The sequence below is a fragment of the Pleurodeles waltl genome, chromosome 10 (genome assembly GCF_031143425.1).
Source record: "Pleurodeles waltl isolate 20211129_DDA chromosome 10, aPleWal1.hap1.20221129, whole genome shotgun sequence".
Lineage (NCBI taxonomy): Eukaryota > Metazoa > Chordata > Amphibia > Caudata > Salamandridae > Pleurodeles > Pleurodeles waltl.
This window is the reverse complement of record NC_090449.1, coordinates 395,531,534-395,555,621: the sequence shown is the minus strand read 5'-3', so window position 1 is coordinate 395,555,621 and position 24,088 is coordinate 395,531,534. Positions and strand designations below refer to the sequence as shown.

At 44.9% G+C, this 24,088-nt stretch overlaps 1 protein-coding gene across 1 annotated transcript in view; it reads right to left on the bottom strand.

Moving 5' to 3' along the window:
- The window catches only part of C10H8orf33 (chromosome 10 C8orf33 homolog), a 153,349-nt gene extending 143,341 nt beyond the window's left edge, over nucleotides 1-10,008 (bottom strand). The window contains exon 1 of the mRNA XM_069210615.1: nucleotides 9,880-10,008. The gene's annotated coding sequence lies outside the window, so the exon portion shown is untranslated. The remainder of the gene's footprint in view (nucleotides 1-9,879) is intronic.
- Between the last annotated feature and the right edge of the window lie 14,080 nt (nucleotides 10,009-24,088).

Below are 24,088 nucleotides of genomic sequence, written 5' to 3'. Positions count from 1 at the left end.
TGGATTCCAAGGTGTGGGGGACCCTCTGGAGACCTCTGAGTGGCCACTGCCAGCAGGTGACGTCAGAGACCAGTCCTGATAGGTGCAAACCTGGGTAGGTAGCCAATCCCCCTCTCAGGGCTATTTAGGGTCTCTCCTCTGGGCGGTTCTCCGGATTCGGTTTGCAAGATTCCTCCAGGACTCCTCTGCATTCTCTGTTTCAGCTTCTGACCGTCGGATCAATCGCAGACTGCTCCAGGAACTGCTGTAACTGCAACAAAGTATCCACAATGACTCCTGTGGCCTGCAACTTCAGCTCCAGCCAGCAATTGCAACAGTTTTCAAGGTGTGCATGTTCTGAGGACTGCCTGTCTTCACCCTGCACCAGAAGAAACAAAGGAATCTCTCGTGGAGTGACGGAGTCACCTTCCTTCTTCAGCAGGAACCTCTCTGCGACAACAACTGGTACCCTAGAACCCCTCTCCTGTCGACGTGCGTGATCCCTGGAACACAGGTGGTGGACTGAACTGACCCAGACTGTCCAAAGGTCCATCTGTTCAAATTTAGTGGAGGTAAGAGCTTGCCTCCCCGTGCTGCAACAGTACCCCTGTGCACCAAGTCTTCTGTAACTCCTTGGGCTTCTGTGCACTTCTTCCAAAAGTTCTTCGTGCACAGCGGAGCCCAGGTCTCCAGCACTCCATCCTGTGATGCACAGCTCTCTGAGTCGTTCTCTGGCGGCGTGGGATCCTCCTGTGTAGTGCTGCGACAACTGCAATTTGCAACTCCTTTGTCCCTGTGTTCTGGGACTCCCGTGGGAGCTGCCTGGTCTTCTGAGGGTGTTCTGAAGTGCTGAGAGCCCCCTCTGTCTCCTCAGTCCGAGTTGAGACCCCCAGGTCCCTCCTGGGTCCAGACAGCTCCTCTTTGACGCAAACCACATACTTGCGTGAACCAAGGCTTGTTGGCGGAACCCAGCGACGTGAAACAGCCCTCATCCAACAACTCGACGTGGGACCTCTCTTGCATCAAGCTGGAACCCGCAGCTATCTTCTTTGGTGCATTTCTGTACTTTTCTTCCAACCGGAGAATCCACTTTTGCACCTTCTTGCACGTAGGCAGGGGCTCCTGTTCTTCCTGGACTCTTCTTCGACTTCTAGACTTGGTCTCCTCTCGGCACAGGTCTTCAGGTCCAGGAATCCATCATTGGTTGCTTGCAGTCTTGCTTGGTTCTTGCATAATTCTTCATCACGACTTGTAGTGTCTTCTGAGGAAACTTGCTGTACTTTACACCTGCTTTCCTGGGCTCTGGGGTGGGGTACTTTACTTACCTTTGGTGTTTTCCTACACTCCCAGCACCCGTCTACACACTACACTTGCCTGGGGGGGGGGTTCGACATTCGCATTCCACTATTTTAGTATATGGTCTGTGTTGCCCCTATGCCCATTGCAATCTATTGTATTTTCTACTATTTGCACTATTCTATGACTGTTTACTTACCTGATTTTGGTTACTAGTGTATATATTGTGCGTAATACTTACCTCTAGAAGGAGTATTGCTTCTAAGATATTTTTGGCCTTTTGTCACTAAAATAAAGTACCTTTATTTTTGGTAACACTAAGTATTGTCTTTTATTGTGTACAAGTACTGTGTAACTATTATGGTATTGCAGGAGCTTTGCATGTCTCCTAGTTCAGCCTTGCTAGCTCTGCTACAGCTACCCTAGACAGCCTAAGGTGCTAGACACTGCCTACATTTCACTAATAAGAGATAACTGAACCTGGTAGGAGGCGTAAGTACCTCAGGTACCCACTACAAACCATGCCAGCCTCCTAAAGACACACCTTGAGATTCACAGCAGAGTTAGGATGAGCATTCTTCTGTATGCCATCTTTTGCCACAAGATTGACTGGTTTGGATTTGATGGGTCATTGGAGTGCTTCCTCTGTGTGCACAGCACACGTTTTAGAGAGTACGTCGGAGCTGCCCATTTAGAGGACATTTGCAATGGTTTTTCCGGGAACTTGGAGGATGTGCTACCTTAATTTGATGGGTGTAGAGCCCTAAATAATTTTAGCCCTGATCTCATCATAAGCATCCGGCAACATGCAGGTGCTGGCCAGATCCTTTAACCAGGTGTAAAGTGAATCCACAGATTCCTCCAGCTGTTGCCGGGCCTGACGTAAGGAAAAAAACGCTCATAGTCAGGAGCTGAGAGCGATTCAAAATCAGTGGTGGTTGGTGACCTTTAACAGTGGTGGGGAGTAATCTTTGGCTCAAATTCCAAAGGGTTTCTTCTTGAAGGGTTCTCGCACACTTTCTTGCACTAAGGGCCTCATTTACAAAGATTTGGCATAGGGCAGCGCCACAAGTCTTTTTGCTGCCCTGCCCTATCCCAAATCGAAAGGTCAGGAATGCATCATATCTATGAGCTACAGTGTGATGGAAGGAATATTATTGGTAAGGGCAGGTAAGTACCTACACTTAGTAATAGGCCACAAACCCCCACTATGTCCAGTCAGGGTGCCAATAAATTAATCCCAGCTTAACCCTTGGTAGCTTGGCACGAGCAGTTAGGCTTAATTTAGGAGACAGGTGGGTAAAGCATTTTTTTAAAATCGCAAAACAGGAAATAAGTAAAACACAAAACACAATAAAAATCCAACACCAATTTATAAAACTAGATGACATTTGTATCTTTAAAATAAAATGACACTAAAACAAAAATAAAATCCAATAAAGGGAACCAGAGATAATTTTTTAAACAATAAATGTTTTCTTGTGCATAGGAATCAAAAGTGCCAATCTGACATCTGGTAGCACTCGACCGGGGCAAAATCTAAATTTGAGGCTGACCACAATGGAGCCCTGCTCGGCTACAGTGAGCTTGAGGCCAAGGTTAAAGTTTGATCTTCAGACTTAGTCTTTTTCTTGAAGAATTTCTGGACCAGGTCAAATCTGACCTACCTGGAGCCCTCTTCAGATACGCACTGCAGGAAGCCACAGTCAAGGATTCTACGTTTGGACTTAGATGATTTTTGAGGACTGAATTCTTCCTCCAGGACCAAGTTGAAATTGAAGCAACCTCCATGGAGCCCTTCTCAGATCCACTGTGTGGGAAGCCTCGGTCAACTTTTTACGTTTTAACGTTTTTGGAGCTTCTTCTCTCCAACGTCAGATGACCCTCCACAGCAAGCCAATTTCATTTCGACATCGTCTGATTGCCTTTCCACGAGCCCCCAGTGAAATCCTGGAAGTCTGGTGCTGTGGAGCTTTTCAGCAGGAAGAACCTGCAAGTCAGACCGGATCGCGATCGACGTAAGCCGGCTTGACTCACAACGTTAGGTCAGTTCACTTATGGAGTTTTTTTCTAAAGTTGCTCAAAACTTCCAGAAGTTCCTTCAAGGTTCTTTAGAAGTCCACAACTCACCTCAAGGTTCCAGAACCTCTGAGTTGCTCTTTGATGGTTAGGACTCCATCTACCAGAATGCACCTGGTTCAAATCCAAAGATGACTACTGGACAGCTGGACAATTTCTTCAGGGCTTGACACAGGGGACTCAGGTCAGCTATTGTCTAATGTAGCATACAGGGAGCACCTTCTTGAAGCAGTATTAGACTGCAAAGTCATTTTCTTGGTGAAGTCCAAGTATGCCACTGGTGCAGTCTTTCTGAGTGCAGTGTCCAGGTGCAGGCCAGGGGTCCAGCAGGTCAGTTCTACTTCTTCTTGTCTTGTTCCTGTAGGGATCTGAGGTATGGTACAGCTCTGCCAATTGTATCCTCTCTCCTGGGGGTGGAAAGCAAGGTGAGGGACCTCTGTCCAATCAAGTACAGGCAACTACCCTCTTGAGTGACCACTTCCTGGGAAATGTGGCACAAATTAACCCCAGGGAGCAGCATTCCTCTAAAATCCAAGATGGCAGAAATTCAATCTTAGAGTTTAGGTCTGGCTGAGCCCACCCACTGGAGTGGCTAGGTTTCCCTTAACACACCCCTTCCTTAAACTAATCAGGTGGCACCACCTGGTTGTCTGGGTTTGCAGGAAATGGAGGAGGTACAGTTGCTGTCCCAAATGTCCTTCCCTCCTTTGAAGACCAGTGTGGCTGCTTTCCCCCATCCTGTTCTACCATCTGCCGAGGCAAATCTCCTCCCACCAGATGCTTCCTTTGTTTCAGCTAAGGCCACTTCACATCTCATCAAGGCTGCCTGGCTCAGGCTGCCCTATCAGAGCAAGGCACTGCAGGACAGAGACTGGTAACTTTTAGTAAGAGTTCTAAAACTCTTTCTAGGTACAAGTGATATTAACTTCAACAGTGGCAAGTTGTTAGATTTATTATAACTTTTAATTTGATCCTAAACATGCCATATTTAGCTCCTTCCTATGGAAACTAAGACTTTATTATTTTAAAATAAAGTCTCTCAATGTTAGCCTATGGAGCCCATTCACTACAATGGGGAAAAATGAATTTGGCTATTTTTCCCGCACCAGGGCTTATAAAACATTGTTTATAAAGCCCCTTCATTATAGTTACACTGCACCCAGCCCTGGGGATACTTAGGGCACACCTTAGGGGTGATATTTGGAAAAAGGTAGCTTAGGACTTCGGAAGTACTTTCAGTTCCAAAGACAAATTTGGGGTTAATTTTAACTTAAAAATAGCCAGCAAGGCAGGCCTGCCTTTAACATTACACTGGGCACCACAGCAGTGCACCTATGGGTGTACTACCTATGCTGGATCCCCTAAACCTGCATGCCCTAACATAAAGTAGGGGCTTATAGGTAGGTTGGTACAGTCAATTATAAGTAGCCTAATTTGCATATCAATTTTAATCAGAGCACAGGCCCTGAGACTCTTTGCAGTGCCCAGGGCACCATCAGAGTCAGAAAAATGAGGCAAAAAGTTAGGGGGTTCTGCAATCAACTCAGCTATCCCACACAGTGCCTTCCTGGCCTTTCAGCAAGGGCAGAATTTGTTGCCTAGACCAAACACAGGCACCCTTGCACCGTAGTGCAAGGGTGTCTGCATTATTGGCAGGATTGTTTTTGTGCAGGAAGTGATACCTTTCTGCAGAAAAACAATCCATGGAGTTTTCCCCATTCTATGTGTGCTACAGAATGCAGCACACATGGAAAGAGGAACAAACGAGGTGAAAATAAAACATTTACTATTGTTACGCCTACTCTGGAGAGGAGTAATGGTTTTGGCGCTGCCCCAGGTTTACATTACATTGTAAATCTGGGGCAGCGTTGAAATCCATTGGTGTTGTGTGGGAACACTCAAAGCCCATGGAACACCTCCTTGACGCTTTGCGCTGCCTTACCTTACTCCATATCTGTGAGGCCATTCAGAGCCACGTAGGGTGGCTTAGTGTCACCTCATAGATATGATTGAGCGGCCTACGCCACCGGAGCGCCTAAAAAAATGACGCTCTGGTGGCGCAAGGCTCTTGTAAATAATCTCCTAAAATTACTGTCTCACTTTGACTCACTCAATCTCACTCATTCTGAATTACTTTCTTAATGTGTCTCACAAACAGTAACACTCAGTTACACTCACTGTCATTCTCTCTCACTCACATTCATTCTCACAGATACTCATCCTTACTGTCATTCATTCTCACTTGCTTTCACGCACTCCTTCACTGACTCTCTCTCACTTTGACTCCCATGCATAGTCACACAGACATGCTGACATTGCTAGGATTTCCCCAGCTCTGAACATTATCTCTGATAGCTGGTGCAGGCATCTTCATGCACCTGTGTCAGCAATCAAACAATGTCACTAGCTGCCTCAGTTTCTTGCTGGACCCGAGAGGGTCTTCATTTTATTTTAAGTATACCAAGAGTGAATAATTATTCACTCTTGAAACAATAAAAATGGGCCACAAAACAAGGGGGGGCGTTGTGTAGCTGTGGAGCCCATGAAGGAGAACCACCACTGGTCCAGGTTCACCCATCCATCAAACCAATCCATCCATTCAATAATCCATTATTTCACTTATCCACCTCCTTTCGTCCATCCATTGTTTCAATCATCCATCCTTTCACTTATCCATCCACCCTTTCACTCCACCTATCCATCCTTTCACACCAGCCATCCATCATTCTCCCTTTGGCTCATCCATCTATCCACTATTTCACTTAGCCATTGATCCTTTAACGCATCTATCCACCTTTCGTCCCATCCATCCATCCCTCCATTTACCCTTTCACTGTTATCCATATATTCATCCGTTTATTAATTCACCCATTCACTCATCCATCCTCTCATCCAGACATCCATCTACCCTGCTTTTCACTTATCCATCTATTGTTTTACTCATCCATCTTTACATGATTTTACTCATCCATCCTTTTTGCTTATCCATCTATATTTGCACACTATCCTTTAACACTTCCACTCATCCATCCATTCTTCCATCCATCCTTTGTCTCATCATCCATCAATCTAACCTTTCACTCCTCCATCCACTCACCCTTTCACTTATAAATCCATCCATCATCCACCCTTTCAATTATACCCCCTGTTTCACAATTCCATTCTTACATCCATCCCTTCACTCATTCATTCATGCATCCATCCACCCATCCTTCCACTCACCCTACCAAGTTATTTATGAGTGTTTGTCTGTGGATCTGCAGACAGAAGAGGCCCATCAAGAACCCCACCCTGTAGCTGTTAAAGGAGAGAGAGAGAAAGAGAGAGAGAGAGAGCAAAAAAGAGAGCGAAAGAGTGTGTGTGTGTGTGTGTGTGTTTGTGTGTCAGTCAATGCCCCTGATGCAGACGTTTAACAGCATACTTACTCCTTATTCCACTAGTGGAATTGCTGTCTGTGCCTGGTTCCTTCCTTGTCTTGGGGCTGATAAGGAGCACTCTGTCATGCTCAGCTCCATAATGTTTTTTTGAAAGTGAAACCAAATGCAGTAGTAAACGTGTTCCTGCCAGTACAGCAGCCCCCTTCACCCCTCCTACAGCCTGCCCCTCTGTGAAGATCAACAAATGAATGCCACCCACTCTTTCCTTTTCCTCATCGTCCTGCCCCACCCCCAGCCATTGAAGTGAATAGAGCTTTGCCACCTCGTCCCAGGGACACTATTTATGTGCCCCAAATGCAACCAGATCAAGTGTAAATCTGGGAGGAAGGTGAGGCACAGCACTGGGACAGGCACAACTGCCAATCACAACAGTAGAAAGGGTGAGGCTGGGCAGTCCAGACTGCAGATGCAGGAGGCAACAGATCAACAGAGTTCTCAGGGGCGCCCCTCCAGATGGCAGAGCAGACAGTGGTTGTTAGGGCCAGGGATATCAGTCCAGGATCACCGTCAGATATCACCACAGTCCCTGAGACACAGCACAAGGCAGAGCAAAACGCAGGTGCAGTCCTGAACAGGACGGTGTGCCGTACCAGGCGTGAGGATCATCAAAGCCCCTGTGGCAAGCAGGAGTCCACCGTGAGCCAGGTGACTTGGATGTGGCAGTGACGGCGGGTTCACCGATCAGTTGGGACTGGGCCTGTGGGCAGGGGTCCTGTAACACCAGTGCAAGCGTGGCATCCTAGGGCCGGCAGAATGTGGGTGGGGCATCCTGCTGCGTCTGACTGGGCCCAGGCACGACCTCCATATCTGCAGAACAGGCGCAGCACCTCCAGGGCTGCTCGGGTATGGGTGAGGCCTCTGTCCGCGTGGAGCTGTAGCCGGGCGTGCATCCACAACGGTTGGGAATTCTGGCATCACATCCGCAGCAGGGCAGGTGCAATTGAGGACCAATTAGGGCCACCAGAGCAGGAACCAAGCTAGAGAAAGGCAGCTGACAGCCACGGAGCACTCCTGCAGGCGCTGAAGCAAGACAGGCGAGGCGTCCTCCCCGACACTGAACAGGTGGATGCCACAGGCAAAGCGACAGACAAAGCAACTACAGCAATTACCAGGTCACTCCTCTCATCGCCAATTGTTGCTTCGAGGCAACTTGCCAAGAACTGTTGCAAGGCCTGGCAATGCTGCGTGTTTCCAGGCCCCACAATAAGAATTTCCACAGGACACAGAAGGATAGTGCGTCACTGGCCATGAGGTCTGGCCCTCACCTCTTATTTCTAGACCCCCTGCAAGTGCTATCTGTAACCACCACCATGTCCATATTAGGAGGTTTTACAAAGACGCCCCTCCCATCTTCCACGTTGGGTCCACCTAGATCCCAACATAACACCATGCAAGAATATAAACAACATGTTCCTAAAAAAACACTTGCAGTCAGTACAGGAAATGAAGGGGATCCTACTGGACCCCACTTCCGAAAGCTATTTCTGGGCCGCATCTGGGATCCAGCTGACCCAGTGAAATATGCTGAATTTGTCCTGGTGTAATTTTCCCACAGCGGAACCAAATTCAGCAGCAGCCCCATTGGCTTTCTGATGGGAGCAGTATCCTGCAGGCAGAGAGTAGTTTCTTATTTTCAGTTCCAGCTCGGCACAAAACACATGCTGCCTGCATCAGGCTCAAAAGCTGGCAACACCCAGTGCAACTGAAAAAACTACAAGGATCTAAACCCATGATTTGCAGTTTGCATGCAGCTAACTTAATGCAGGTTCATAGCTCATCGTATTATAGTAGGTTTGGAATTTATGAACAGGACGTAATACATGGATCTTTGTGTAAAAAGCACGATCCCACTTACTAATCTATATAAAATACAAATGTGTGATCTGCATGTTACACAATGTGCTTTTAAGCAGGCATATTGACACTCCTGGCTACTTTAGGAGTCAAAACTGTGGCCGGAACTGCATTAACCTTCAGAGTTTTTCTACCATTGTTATAATCCCCTGACATTTACTGGACACACAGAGATCTCGACAGCAGGTACCTTATCCCTGTACTGTAAGATATTTTAAAATGCAGCTTTTTTGTGGCCAATAAAATTACGGATTTACTTTCACATTTTTCCTTTTTGCCGTTTTCTTTACTGCAATTTTTACCAATTCCAGCACTGCTAGTAGTAGTGTAACAGCAACAGCATATGGACTAGTGTATGCACATTATTAAACAAATAAACACACACACTTTTGTACATTATTTTTCTGAAATACGCAGATTTCTTAATGCAAGGATTAGAACCTAGTGTGCCACCAAAGTGTACAACCATTTTAGCACTGGTTTTCGTTGATGGTAGCACAAAACAATCTACCAAATCCTGAAACTCTTCCCTGGTTACCCAGACACACCTTTCGCTATTAAATGCTTATATGGTGCTCTGTGATATGTGCTTTGCAAGTATTTGTGCAGCCTGACATGTTTTCCAGGTTCACGCGTGATATGCTGCTCCAATTCGTTTTTTTTCAATTTGAATGCTAGGACTTGTTGTCTTATTTATGCCATTATAAAAGAGGGCTACAATTCCCAGAAATCAAAGGAAAAGTTCTGGACTGGAGCAGCACATCACGCATGGCACGGACCTAGAAAACGTGTCGGCTATGGTAGTTTCCCCTCCAAATAAGAACCTATAAAACCAGATCCTCTTACCTCGCATGGTAACCCATACTGTCTTGTTTCTGTTTCCTATAATGTGGCTCAGATTGCATCCTCAACAAACCTTACTCCCCGCCTCCATTATCCCGACTCTCTTCATGCAACCTCTCATCTGCTCCACGGAAAATGTTCACCCACTTCTCAGCCTATCCATTCTGTCTCCATATAAAATAATCGAGGTCTGTGTTTACACTGAGCTTCATAGCGCGCTTCCGACCTTTTTACGCGTTGTAAATACCAAGTGTTACAACTATCAAATTCCAATTTACTAGTACCTTGATTTTCTTTACCCAAAATAAATCCAAAACTACAACTCCCAGAACGCAGCGACCTGCTAACTAGATCATAAACACTAGCCTAACGTGCACGAGGATCCACTTACCAGACACAGAAAGTAAGCCGTTTACTAGGCTTCTTCACTTCTTCCCATCATGTGTTGCCAACTATAGCTTTCTCGTTCACGCTCTAGTGTATGCTCCGGAAGTGAATGTAGAAAGTGCCTGTTGCAGAGAGACGCTGCTGGTAGCGCATGTGCGGTAAAGAGGAAGCTGTAAAGCTTCCCAAGTATCAAGTAACGGGGAGTGTGGTTGTATGTACCCTTTCATAGGTGGGAATCAAATCGTTATCGTAACCCAGGGTCACTTGATGTGGTTTGCTGAGCATTTTTAAACCCCGTATCTTTTTGCTCCCAAAATAAGTTTGGACGCACTTATAAAGAGCTAGAACATTAACTTTCTAGATTGAACTCACGAAGCAAAAGTGAGGCAGCGTTTGTGTCCATTGTGCAACAAACCCTGTAAAATAATGACAGACTATTCAAAACATGTATTTCTGCCAAGTGATTCATTATATACATTAGATTTTATCACTTCATTGAGTGGCAGTTATTAATATTGTTTATAAACATGAACTTGGAAATTAATACCCCACCACCGTAACAAAGACGCCAATACCCATAATTAAACGAGAACTACAAGTCCCATTTGACATAACGGATTCTATGTCAGGACTGGAGGCTCAGATTATGCTTCTCTTTCTATGCTTTTATTCCACAGCAGCCAATCAAATTGATCAAAACAAAAAACTACATTTCCCAAAGTCTCTTCACCACGTGATGACCATAGAGGAGGACTCCTATAAAGTGCTGCCTCACACAGATCAACTCCAGTGTTGCCAGATTGGCTATTTCCCGCACAAATGGGCGACATTTTTCCCATTTGTGCGAGAAAATAATCATCTGGCGGGTGGCTATTTTTTGGGCTTCTCTATCAATGTTGTGCAGATTTTTCTTTACCTCTGGCGTCGCCTCCGCTCCAGTGCAAGTTCATTGCCATCATGGTCCATGAACTTGCACTTCAGTGAGGACGCATCACGTCACTCCTTCACTGTGACGGTCGGTCACACAAGTCAGTCAGACTTTTACCACTGTGCGCCTGCGCAGCAGCCACACTGAGATGACTGACAACATCACTGACACTTAGCGCGCCGCCACACTGAGATGACTGACAACATCACTGACACTGAGTCTGCCTCTGCGGCAGCGTAGGCTGCGCGGCACAGACAGTGGCCGCCTGTGTCAGCCAGGCAGGCCAGGCAGCGCTGCGCACTGTGCGCAGTGAAGTTGTTGGGTGGGTGGGGTCACACGGCGACTCATGTCACATGCGTCACTCTTCGATGCGAGTGAGAGTCGGTGTCGTGACTGACAGTGAGTCGTCGTGTGATCATGGAAATTATTGTTGGGGCAGAGGCCGTCAATCTAGGAGTGCGCGAAAGCGCTACCAATTGACGGCCCTGCCAAAAATTATTGGCCTGCCTCCACAGCATTATTTAAAATGCTGGCTGAAACTCGTGTCCAGTGTCACTCACTGGCTGCGCAGGTGCCACGTGGTGGTGTCTGGTGTGTGTGGGTGGCTCTTCTCTTGGGCCCCGCCGTGAGCCTCACTCTGCACACGTGTGGTGGTGGCCCCCCTGGAAAAGTCTCTTCTGTTGTGCGCTTGAACCCCAAATTAACACCAGCCCCAGGGAGCGAGATTGGGGCCCGGGAGAGGGGAGACACCCCCCTGTCCCCTTCCTGTTGTGTAGGCGCTACCTACGGCCCCTACCTAAACTGACGTGCAGCCAGTAGGTGTGCAGCTGCGGAAGACAAGGTAAGTGTGCTTCAATTTGTGCCTTTGTGACTTGTGAGTAGATGTATTCCTTATTTTTAATATTCAGGGGCTAATTGTGGATTGAGAGTGCATAGGATGTAAAGCATGGCAGGACTGAATAAGAATGAGTGGCATCCAGGGTGGCATAGCCAGTGCTTAATTTGTAAATAAAAACGTGCCAGTGTCCAAAGCTCTCCTCTTAAACACGTGACTGCTGCAATTAAATGTGCAAACACGGAATACTAGGGTAGCGTAATCCTGAAGCCATGATGGGCCTCTTTAGTCCATTTTAAGCCAGTCCCTGCCATTTCAACTCACTCCTGTAGCTTTCTGCTCTCTCCCTTTCAGATGCTTTTTTTCATTTTTGCATTCCTCCGTCTTTCCAATATGTGTCTTTTGCTCGCAAGAAATGCTTGAGGCAGGAAAAAAGAGTTCCGCACCGGAAACAACAAGCACAAGGTTGGTGATAACAAAGAGTTATTGTTTTCGACTCGTAATGCAAGGGGGTTACCAGCTGAGTTGTGCTGTGCATGCTTTGCAGGGCAGTGAAATGAAAATACATCATTCAGTTTGGGTATACATAAACAATTTTATCTGAAACCTTTTTGCAAGTTTGGTAGCAGTCTATCTTATACTGCCAGTAATGCAAGTTTAACCTAATGACCTACATTTTCACAACACACAATTCATTCTGTGGCTGTTTGGTTACACACAGACCTTTCAGTGCATTGACTAATAGAGGTTTCATAATATACAGTGATTAACTTAACTTTTTTATTTTTTAGCTTAAGGCATGAGTTATGTATGTGGCTACCTGAAAGAGAATATTTTGCGTTTTTTTTTGCCACATGTTTAACCCCGCCCCATTCCATGCAGCATCACTGTTCCCATACTTTTTTTAATGCACTTTGAGCTGTGTGCTTAACTGATTTATTCATTTATTTCACTCCAGTTGCAGGCAGTGCAAGCACAAATGTGGTCTCATTGGCTGAGCTAAGTGAAATGAGGGTACATGGTCAGTGCTCAACCTCACTGCATTGTTCTGTTCGTGATCTTAGTGCCTAAATTACTGTCATCACTTGTCATGCTCTGCTCAGCGTAGCCATTGCTTGCATTTGACACAAAACACTAGCCTTTACCAATAATTCAAGTTCAAGTTCACGGAGTTTGGGTCACTGTGTTCTGGCCTCTGGTAGAAATTTGCAGAAGGGTGTCTATCGCCTCAAGCAAACAGCCTTTTTCACCTCATACAAGGATGTATTTTTCTTCAGGGCCCAGTTGACCTCCAAAGTCTAGGGTAGAGGTAGCCCGCTAATACAAGTGTAGGGGTAGTGCCTGAGTCAGGAAATAAGTGAAATAAGCATCTTGCGGCCTAGGAAGTGGCTACTTCCCTTGCTTCCTGTCTGCAAACAAAGGAAAATGATCGGCCTGCTACAAAGGGCTCCAATGCCAAATCTGGTGTCAAAAGGACCGTCATGAACTTGATCAAATCGATGTTCATTTTTCTGTCTCCAAACAAAAGAAAATAAAGTAGCTGCTACAGGCTTCAATGTCAAAAGGTTTGTCAAAGAAGGACTGCTGTGCACATAATCAAAGATTTACGTGTCTCACCAAGTCCAGATTTACTACTTGTCCCAATTTGCTGCTCATCATAAGAAGTGAGTGACCATTTTACCATGTTTATTTCCATTTTTAGTGTGTAATGCAATGAATAATCTAGGCACTGTGAGTTTCACATATTTGCTTACAATAGAAATTAGATTTATGCTTTAAAATGTTTGCTTCAGCCTACAATTGCATTAGTTCAGTTTTAAAAGTTTGGGCTATGTTTGGGGCTGGAACCGGTTCTTTTGGGCTGGTCGTTCAACAGCTTTGGGCTATAAAAGGCTTTTAAAATCTAGCAACACTGATCAACTCCTCTTTCTTTGCTGCTTCGCTGCCAGTTAAGTGCACTCTTATTTACATTGTTCTTTATTGCCTTGCAGCGTTTTTTCACTGTATTTATTGCTATTGGGAGCGGCTTTTCCCTACCTGGGGCGATTGATCAGCTCGCACCTCTTCATCAGTGGCGTGGGAGCAGGGGAGTGAGGACGCGCGCGTCTCTTCGCAGTCCTCTTTTCATATCCGGCAAGCTTTCAGTTTCATTTTCTATATTTAGCGCTCGCGTTGCAGAGCGTCTTTGCTCATTCTGCTCGGGGTTGCATGTGGCAGCTACTGAACTCTTTGAGTTCTAATTTAGCGCGCTCGTAAATCGGAGCGCTTTGCATTTACACAAAGAGATGCGTGTTCTTTTGTCTCTCAGCCAGATTAGGTGTTTTTTTCTCCCCGTGTTACACCCCGGTGCTTGTACACTGGGGTTGCAAAAAATTGGTATTCAGGCTGGGCCTGTTATTATATTTTCTGTTTGTTTCTAGGGCAGCTCCCTCCACACCTTAAAATAATTATTTGTTCTGCCCTACATATATATTTTTTCTGCATATTTCTGCTCCCCTGGAGCCCCTTTGCTGTGTTACAGCATGGCTGGTTATGAAGACCAGGATGATGATGCATATTATTTAGATTAATCTGCTGGTTCCTTTGAACAGGACTTAGTGTATGCCCTAGTTGGGTGCCACCTTCGGGCGTTCAGTCTATTATTGAACCCTCCCTATCTGCTGGTACCCAATCCATCAAGCAGAGTCATAACCCGCATTCTTCGGACTTTGAGAACCTTATCAGGGCTATGGCCAAGGAGCATGATTATAATACATCGACCCAAAAGAAAGCCGCGAGTGACCCAGCTTCTTCTTCTTCTGATCATTCATCTGAGCAGGGAGATGACCCCCCCCCCCCCATAAACGCTAGAAGAAGTCTCATCATCAAGAAGCTCCTACTCCTAGGGTCTTGACTTTTGAACCGGAAGACATTGTCCATCCCTGTTCTTCGCTGTGGTTGACCCTCCTGAGGTAGCGGATTATGTGTAATCCCACATCAGACATAGTTTTGACAAGGAGGTTTGCTCCAGACTGCGGTCTGAATGCCCCAGGCCGGATTATTCTTCCAAGGTGACAGAGACCCCGGAATTGGATCCTACCTTAGTCACTTTCCTTAAAAAATGTGATAAGGATCCAAAGAAAAGCATAGATCGCGCCTGGCGTGGGTGTCAGGACAAACTGTTGGACGTTACTGGCCCATTCACAAAGATTTTAGAGCTGGCTTTTCAAGCCAAAGAGTCAGGAGAAGCAATTAACCCGGATGTTTTGGCGGGTTGGGCTCAGAGAGCACTTTGCTTCCTGGGAAATGCAAATTGTGCCATCTCTTCGGAGCGTTGTCTTTCCATCTTGATTAAGTTAGACCCCAAGTTGGCAGATCTTGCTACCTCAGAGTCAGGCCCTGTAGCGCAGGGCTTACTGTTTGGTTCTCCTTTTATCAAGGAACTTTCAAATTTTTGTAGCAACTTATACAAGCTTGGACAAAGCCCAAGGTTTGATTAGACGGGTGCTACGTCCACTTTTTCGAGGGGCTGGATGCTACAGAGGGCGTGCCTTCGGCCGCTTCAATCAGCAAGGCCCTCAAAGTGGATATTACCACCAAGGAAGAGGCGGCTTTCAGGAGTATGACTTCTCCTCTTCAACCTTCTACCCGTCCCGACCGAGAGCGGGTCGCTCCAGGTTCTGCAGAGGGAGATCCAGAGGCCACCAATCTTTCTCCCAGGAGTCAGGATCCACAGGTGAGCTTGATTGCGAGTTCAGATGTAATGTTGTGGGGCAGAACGAAGAGTTTTCTGCAAGCATGGTATCAAATTACTTCCGATACTTGGGTCCTGGAGACCGTGCAGGGGTTCAAACTAGAGTTTTACGAGTCCCCGTTCCAATAGTGCCTTCCCTGCCCATCATATTTTTCCCTTCAAGAGAGCAGTTTCATTTCCGCAGAGGTTTCTGCTATGCTAGCAAAAGGCGCCATTGTCAAGGTATCAAAACACCCGTCCAGGTTTCTCAGTCCGGTGTTCCTGGTGGACAAAAAAGGGGGTGGTTCACGTTTTGTTCTGAACTTAAAAGAATTCAACGGTTTCTTACTGTACCGACATTTCAAGATGGAGGGCATTCACTTACTGAGAGACGTCCTCCAAGAGGGAGACTGGATGGTCCGTTTAGACTTGAAGGATGCTTATCTGACCATTCCTATTTTTCCTCCACACCGGAGATTTCTTCAATTCCTTTGGGAAGACACTTATTACGAAAACAAGGTTCTCCCGTTTGGCCTGTCATTAGCCCCCTGGTGCTTCACGAAGGTGATGCGACCAGTGGTAGAGTCCCTGCGTTCTCGGGGGGGTCCGTCTAGTAATCTATCTAGACGACATTTTAATCATGGCCCAAGACCCGGACCTTCTTCATTCCCATCTGGCGTGGACAGTGTCTCTGCTTCAGAGCTTGGGTTTCATAATCAATGCCCAGAAATCTATTCTGATCCCATCTCAACAGACGGATTTTCTGGGATTCCAGATAGACTCCATCCGGTCTCAATTGGTACTTCCCCCCGTGAAAATTAATTCAATCAAGAGGGAATTGAGAGCTCTTTTGTCCAGACAGACTGTATCATTGAGTGCGATCGCCCGCATGGTGGGCCTGCTCTCTTCATCTATCCAAGCGATATTTCTGGGCCCTCTCCATTACAGAGCCCTTCAGCGGTTGAAGATCTCCCATCTTCAGAAGGGCCTCAGTTATGCGGACCAAGTTCTCCTCTCGAAGGAGGCTCGTTCAGAGATGGTTTGGTGGTTGGAACACATGGAGGCGTGGAACGGCAGAGCTATCTTGTGATAGAGTCCGATGCCAGTCGTTGGGGCTGGAGAGCCCGTTGCAGATCAGTCTCCTTGAGAGGCTATTGGTCCAGTACGGAACTGAATCTCCATATCAATTATTTGGAGATTCTAGCAGGCTTGTTTGCAATCAAGAGCCTCTCCACTCTCAAGACGAACTGTTGTACCCTTCTGCGCATGGACAATATCTCAGCGGTGAGATATGTCAACAAATTGGGGGGAACCCATTCCCGCTTTCTAGCGGAGAATGCCAAGGACTTTTGGCACTTCTGTCTACAACACAGGATCTTGGTGATTGCGGAATATCTGCCAGGGAGCAGCAACCTCGTTGCGGACTGGCATCCTTGGCATCTGAGAGATTGCAGTGATTGGAGGCTACTCCCCAAGGTATTCCAGGCACCCTATGCCCGGTGGGGCCAGTTTTCAATAGACTTATTTGCATCCCACCTCAACCGGCAGATCAAACGTTTTGCCAGTTGGAGGCCGGACCCAGAAGCATCAGCCACGGATGCTTTCCTTCAGAACTGGTCTCAGGAGCAGGGGTACGCTTTTCCTCCCTTCTTGATGATCCCCAGAGTGTTGGCGCAGATCAGACATCAACAAGCGGATCTGGTGACACCTCTGTGGAGGTCTCAGGCCTGGTTTCCGCTGGCTATGGAGTTGAGTTGCGATCATCCATTTCTACTTCCTTCAGGAGGAATCTCCTCCAGGACCCTCTAAACCTTCCTCATCCATTGGTTCTGTCGGGTCAGTTGTCCCTTGTGGCGTGGCATCTTTCAGGTAAAGATGGAGTATCCCAGGACTTTAGCAGGAATCTTCCGATTTCATTGCGGGTTCCTGGTCCTCCAGTACACACAAGAGGTACGCTTCTGCTTGGAAACGCTGGAGCGCTTGGTGTAGTGCTCGGGGTGCAAATCCTTCTTCAGCAGATTGCAGTCTGGTCCTAAATTTTTTATCTTCTTTTGCTGCGTCAGGTCTAGCTTATCAATCAATTAATAATTACCGGTCTGCTATATCGGAGGGTCATTTACCTATTGAGGGTAAACCTATTGGGGAGCTTCCCATTGTTTGTAAATTGTTGAGGCTAATCCACCTTGTCCACGTTGCTCTACTTTGTGGGATGCAAACATTGTTCTACCTTTTTTGGAATCATGGCCGTCCAATAGATTTCTGTCTAGAAAGCATCTTTCGGCCAAACTTGTGATGTTGTTATGTTTAATCTCTTGTAAGAGAGTCTCAGATGTTAGAGCTCTGGATTTAGCAGGGAGGGTTATTTCTCCCGAAGGAGTGACTTTTTCCATTTCACGAATAAATAAATGTAATTTGAAATCGATTTCTTATCCCAGGTTTGTGGCCAATCCCAAACTGTGCGTGGTGCAGTGTCTCAGAGCTTATGAGGTGAGTACAGAGGAGCTTCCTTCTGATATGGGGGGTCAATTTCTCATTTCATTGGTTAAACCTTATCACCCTGTTTCATCAGCCACTCTGGCTAGATGGATACAATGGTTATTCAGGGATGTGGAATTCCTATCGCCCGACATCTTGTTTGAGGTCAAGGGCTACAAGTTTTTATGTGTAGGCCCAACCCCCTGCAGCACAAACCCTTTAGCTGCCTGATTACAGAGAGTGGAACTCTCTGCAGTTGAGTTAATGTGTTTCCAAAAGATAATGCTGTTCGAACTTGTATTTATGGTTCATTATTTGAAAGTCTTCATTATTAGGGTGAGTGCTGTAAATAAATGTTTTAAGGTCACACTTCACTACTGACGTTGGTTCCAGTACAAAAAAAAAAAAACGTGTATACACGTTTGAAAAGTTTAGGCTATGAGGCTAAGTTTAATGCTCCCAGAATGCTCTCTGATTATATGCAAATGAAGTGTCATTTAGTAAAATGTGTTGATGCATGCTAGTATTTCCCAAAAATATTTCTAATGGAAAATCAGTGTAACCATTTTCAACACGATTATGGGAAGCATGAAAATAAACAAACACTGACAAAGCCAACTGATCTGACATATTTTTATAAGTCTTTTAGTTTCATCAATGCGTGTCTTGTTTTGACATGGCTTTTGTAACACTTTATTGTTGTGGGAGCTACCAGGCCCTCAACATTGTAACAAACACTGGCAAACCCCCCCAAAAAAGTTTTTGAACTCTCTAAAAGCACACCAGCGGCATAACAAAGGCCCCGCAGCCGCCCTCCAGGGGGCCCCTTCAGCACAGCACCTGCCCTGAGTGAGTCTGGAGAGGGGGCTCCTCCATGTTCTTTACAAAGGGGCACCCTCCAGTTTAGTTACGTCACTGATTGCCACTGTAGTTCCTGACACTGAACAAAACTACTTTGTGTGGCAATATGCTCCTTGTGGAAGAGCAGAATGCGATCACTCACAGTAAAGCCGGCCGAAAGAGAGAGAAATAGAAGTTTAATAAAAACAAAATGTCTTTGTTAACACCAGACCTAATTAGGGACCAAGACCCACATGTAGGTAGCTTTTTGCATGTCGCAAACAGCGACTTTCGCTGTTTGCGACATGCAAAAAGCACACTGCGATGCACAAACCCAGTTTTGCGATTCGGTAACCTGGTTACCGAATCGCAAAACGGGTTTGCGACTCGCAATTAGTAAGGGGTGTTCCCTTCCTAATTGCGACTCGCAGTGCAATGTAGGATTGTTTTGTGACCACGAACGCGGGTGCAAACCAATCGCAGTTTGCACCCATTTCCATGGGTGCTAACACTTTCGCAAAAGGGAAGGGATCCACATTGTGAATGTCACTGTAAAAAAAATTTCAGAGCAGGCAGTGGTCCTGTGGACCACTGCCTGCTCTGAAAAAATGAAACAAAAACATTTCATTTTTCATTTTTGTTATGCATCTCGTTTTCCTTTAAGGAAAACGGGCTGCATTACAAAAAAAAAAACTGCTTTATTGAAAAGCAGTCACAGACATGGTGGTCTGCTGTCTCCAGCAGGCCACCATCCCTGTGAGGGCCGCCATTCACGAGGGGGTCGCAAATTGCGACCCACCTCATGATTATTCATGAGGTGGGCATTTGCGAAGCCCTTGCGAATCACAGATGGTGTCAGGGACACCATCCTACATTCGGATTTGCGACTCGCAATTTGCAGGTCGCAAATCTGAACCTACCTACATCTGGCCCCAAATTCTTAAAGAAAGTCACAAAAGTGCACCCATGGTATATGTTGTACCCTATAAAATATTTGTGAACTGTATTTTAGCATGGGTAAATACGATGTGTAGATTTGCTCATGTAAAAATCTATTGAGCATTTGCAAGTTCATTTTCCCTCCAGCCACTTTCTTCCCAACACTGGAAGAAGTTCTAATTCTGCCATTGTCAGGAGTAAATGTCCAACCTTTCTTATTATGGGAAAATATTAGAGAGAAGCTGGTAAAAATCTTTAAAACATGCAGGTTAGTAGGTTTGCAGACTCAAAGGCATTCCAGCCCTAGAACTATTGCTTACTGCTTCCTCCAGCCCCAGTATGCAGATCTGCAGAAAGGTGGCAAAATAAGGAAATTGTTACAGTAGGGATTGAAACTGCAAGTATTTAAGCCCTACTATGGTAGTAGCCCTGGCATAATCAGAGAGGCTATTATCAGAGCACTTACATAATGAGATTGCTGCCATAATTTGTCGCCACACTACATGGCACCAAAGGGACAAGTAGATCTTTTTACAGGACAAGTAGATTTGAGAAGCAACCTGTCCACTGGACAAGTAGATATTTTAATAAATTCCACACCCCTGGTTATTGAATGAAGCAGGCATTGTTATATCTAAAGTTGGTGCTCATTCCTCCAGAGGTGCAGAAGAGCAGCAGATTAGTCTTCCCCATCTACATTTAAAGCATTTTACTGTAAACCTAATGTTGATATTGCATCGGTGGTAGTGAATTAGCTTTTAACAAGCATAATCTGAGCCTCCGGTCCTGAAATAGAATTAAATAAATTCTAGCATTCACGTTAAGAATTTTTCAATTCTATTAAGGACACGGAGGCGAGGATTATCCCACCGCACTGTTGATATATTATTGTGCATTATGATAATGTGCGACTTTTTATTCACATGATTATTGTATTTCAGTGCTTTCCCCCCCCCATTGGTAATATGTATAAGGATCATTTCATGATGTTCAGTTTTTATGGTGTGATTTTTTTCCCCTTTTTTTTAGGAAATGAAGAGAAGTAATTTCTCACGTCGTTCTTTTGTTCTCAGTTTCCCGGATGGATGGGTTTTCTCCTTCTGGTACTCCAGGTTGTTCCCTTCTAAGGAGTTTTCGGGATTAATGTTAAAGACTGGAACTGTTATATCTGTTGCGATTGTTTTGGCAAAGAAAGAGTAGTTGATCTGTGTGAGGCAGCACTTTAGAGGAGTCCTCTTCTATGGTCATCACGTGGTGACGAGATTTTGGGAAATTTAGTTTTTTCTTTTGATCATTTTGATTGGCTTCTGTTGAATAAAAGCATAGAAAGAGAAGCATAATCCTTGCCTCCGTGTCCTTAATAGAATTGAAAAATTCTTAACGCAAATGCTAGAATTTTTTTTACTGTAGCTGAGCAACACCTAGATGTACATATAATCATCCTCGACTGGATAAGATCTGCCTCTTTGCTGGTTGGTGGCCATGCTAAGTACATTTTATATTATACTTTTGTAATCAAACTTGCCCTTAAATGCTTTTTTTTTTTTATAACTTTTTTTTGTGCCGTGGAGACCACGGCTGTGGCGCTAGCGTTTATGCTCTGCTTGTCCCGCTGACGCGGTCATAAAAATATACTGGCCAACATTCTTAATTTTTCATGGGCTTTTGCCCGGCTGCCAAGTTGATTGCCTTTTACATGTGGCCACGGATACTCGGTCTTTCCTTGGTACTCCCCAGTGTGTTCTGCTCGCGTTCTCACACCTACCTGTTGTGTAGAGGTTTACCTTTTCCTAGAGCATAGCTGGCAAGTTTTAAGTCTGTGTATCAGTGACATTTTCATTCAGCATTGTGATTATTTGTGACATTTGCCAGAGCATTTTCATCCTTTTCAAGACTTAATACTCATCTAGGTGGATGGATGTTTGGACCCAGTAAGTGGTGTGGTAGACCTGCAAACACAATCTCAGTACAAACCTAATTAAGTTAAACACCTTGACCAATGTGACCATGGAAGGAAAACTCAAGTCAGAAATAAGGAGTTTTATTACAAACATAAGCTTGAAGTCCTGTAGACTATTCGTAATACCAAATTATAAAGATACATAATCACCAACGGTTGTCCAAGGTGATGAAATAAGTTTAGACAAACTCATATTAACAAAACTAAGCATTCCAGGGGGACAATGTAGGAGGCTGGTCTGGTTCATAGTGGATAACTAAGGTACTTATATCTTATACCAGGTCCAGTTATCCCTTATTAGTGAAATGTAGGCAGCTTAGGCTGTCTAGGGGTAACTGTAGCAGAGCACCCAAGGCTGAATTAGGAGACATGCAAAGCTCCTGCAATACCACTAAAGTTACACAGTACTTATACACAGTAAAAGACAATACTTAGTGTCACCAAAAATAAAGGTACTTTATTTTAGTGACACTGTTGAAGTAAACCTCAGCAAGGCTTACTAGTGCAAGGGGTTCGCCCTTCTCTGCACAAAGTCCTCAGACCATATAGGAAGAAGTTGGCACAGAAACTGAAATAAAAGACAAAGTTTATTAAACCTCATGAGGTGGCACTATAGTTCAAACAGTACACTTCGGTAATGTTTGAAGTAGCACACTGAACTAAGAGAGCATGGTCCTTTTATACCCTACGCAGGGGCTAAAAGAAGGTGGTACAATTATAGAAGCAAGACTTACATACATATAAGGTCATATGGAAATCCACAGTCGACAGGTAGGAGGGAATAACAGTTTTCATTACTAGTTGACACATTAATGTCTGTTGCTGATTACTAACAGCTGCAGATCTTACTGGGCATGTTCGAAAGTGGGAGATGCTAAATATAACTTCTCACTAGACAGATTTTCAAGAGTAGTTAACAGAAAGGTAGGACAGAGCACATGGCAGAGAAAATGGCTGCCATGAATACAAAATGGATTCCGGGAAATTTTCACAATAGTTGCTAAATACAAGATGTCTTCTGCTAATGCCTAATCTAATCGCTATTACATTACAACAGATGACCCTTTCAGCATTAGCTGAAGACATTCGTCTTTCTGGGATAATCTAAATATTCATCTTGTATATTTATGCTCATCATTTCAGCTATCTCCTTATCTAACATGTGTTGTGCTTTCATTTCTGTAATATTTTTTTTGGTAGGCATACAAGCAGTAATACACATGGAGCAGAACATTGGACCACACTGAATACAGATACCGCATGTGAAAAATATTGCAATCATTACACACAGGATAGTCAGTAGTTTCCAGCCCCAAGCGGAAACAAGAGCCCAAAACCATCCAGAAAAAGTCCAAGTACCAGTCTCTGTGTGGATTTCTGCAGCAATTTTATGCAATTTAGATATTGCATCATATACTGAAGGTGAGTGATCTGGAATAAAAACGCAGCAACTACTACCGATGATGCGACATGCACCAAATCGATCAGCTAATATCACATCTAGTACCATACGATTTTGGAGCGCTACAATCCTCGCAATTTGGAGCTCCTCTGTAATATTCCCAAGTGCCAGAGCTGCCTGATTGGTAACAGCTTCCACAACCCTACTCAATCGTCTCACTTTCCCACTGTTTAACGCAGCACCCACAAAGGAGAACAACCCTAAATTAAAGTCAACATATTGTTGCAGGCTAGTGTCCGTTTGGTCTACCTCATTTGTACTTATTGTCCTTTTATATCTATTTTTAATGATGTCATTGAACAGTTTAAAATCTCGTGATATGATGCAGGGGCCAAAAACACAGGGGGTAATAGAAAAGATACACAGCACACACCTGACCACCCAACAGGTAGTTGGTAATATCCATAGTTACCACAAACAAAATATGTATTATGTGAAGCTGTAAAACTACTATTATTTACACCCTCAACAGTTAAAATCAAGGTACAATCGCTTATCCTCACTGGAATTCGCCCAATGCTATGTATACATAAATCTGCTTTAATTTTTGTAACAGAAATCACAAATTGTTCTTTCTTGTCAGAGTCTCTTATATTTGTGAAGACATATGGTATTGAAATATTGTCCGGTTGATACTCTTCCCATTCCCATTTAGTTCCTTTGGCTTGGGGATACCCATCTTTGTCTTGGTAGCATACTTTATTAAGGCGAAAAAGAAGTCCGCCCTCTGTACGTTTTCCAGATGCAAACAAAAGCGTATACCAAGCTTGACAAGAACCATTGTGTGAAAAAGGAAGAGGAATGAAAGGTGTTCCTCCTTTCTTTTGATGCGCAGGTATCATTCCACATACCCAACAGTTAGTAGTATTTGTAGCATTATGAGTATGATGCAACATCTGAATGAAAGTATTATTGAAGTACGATTGACGGTGCTTCTGCTCCTGATAGGGAAGCGTAAAGTAATAGTGATCCTCTGGTACTGGAGTAGTGGCAACACAAAACTCACGAGCAGGAGCCTTCTTTTCAATAAACCAGGTGATTGTTGCTATAACCACCAAAACA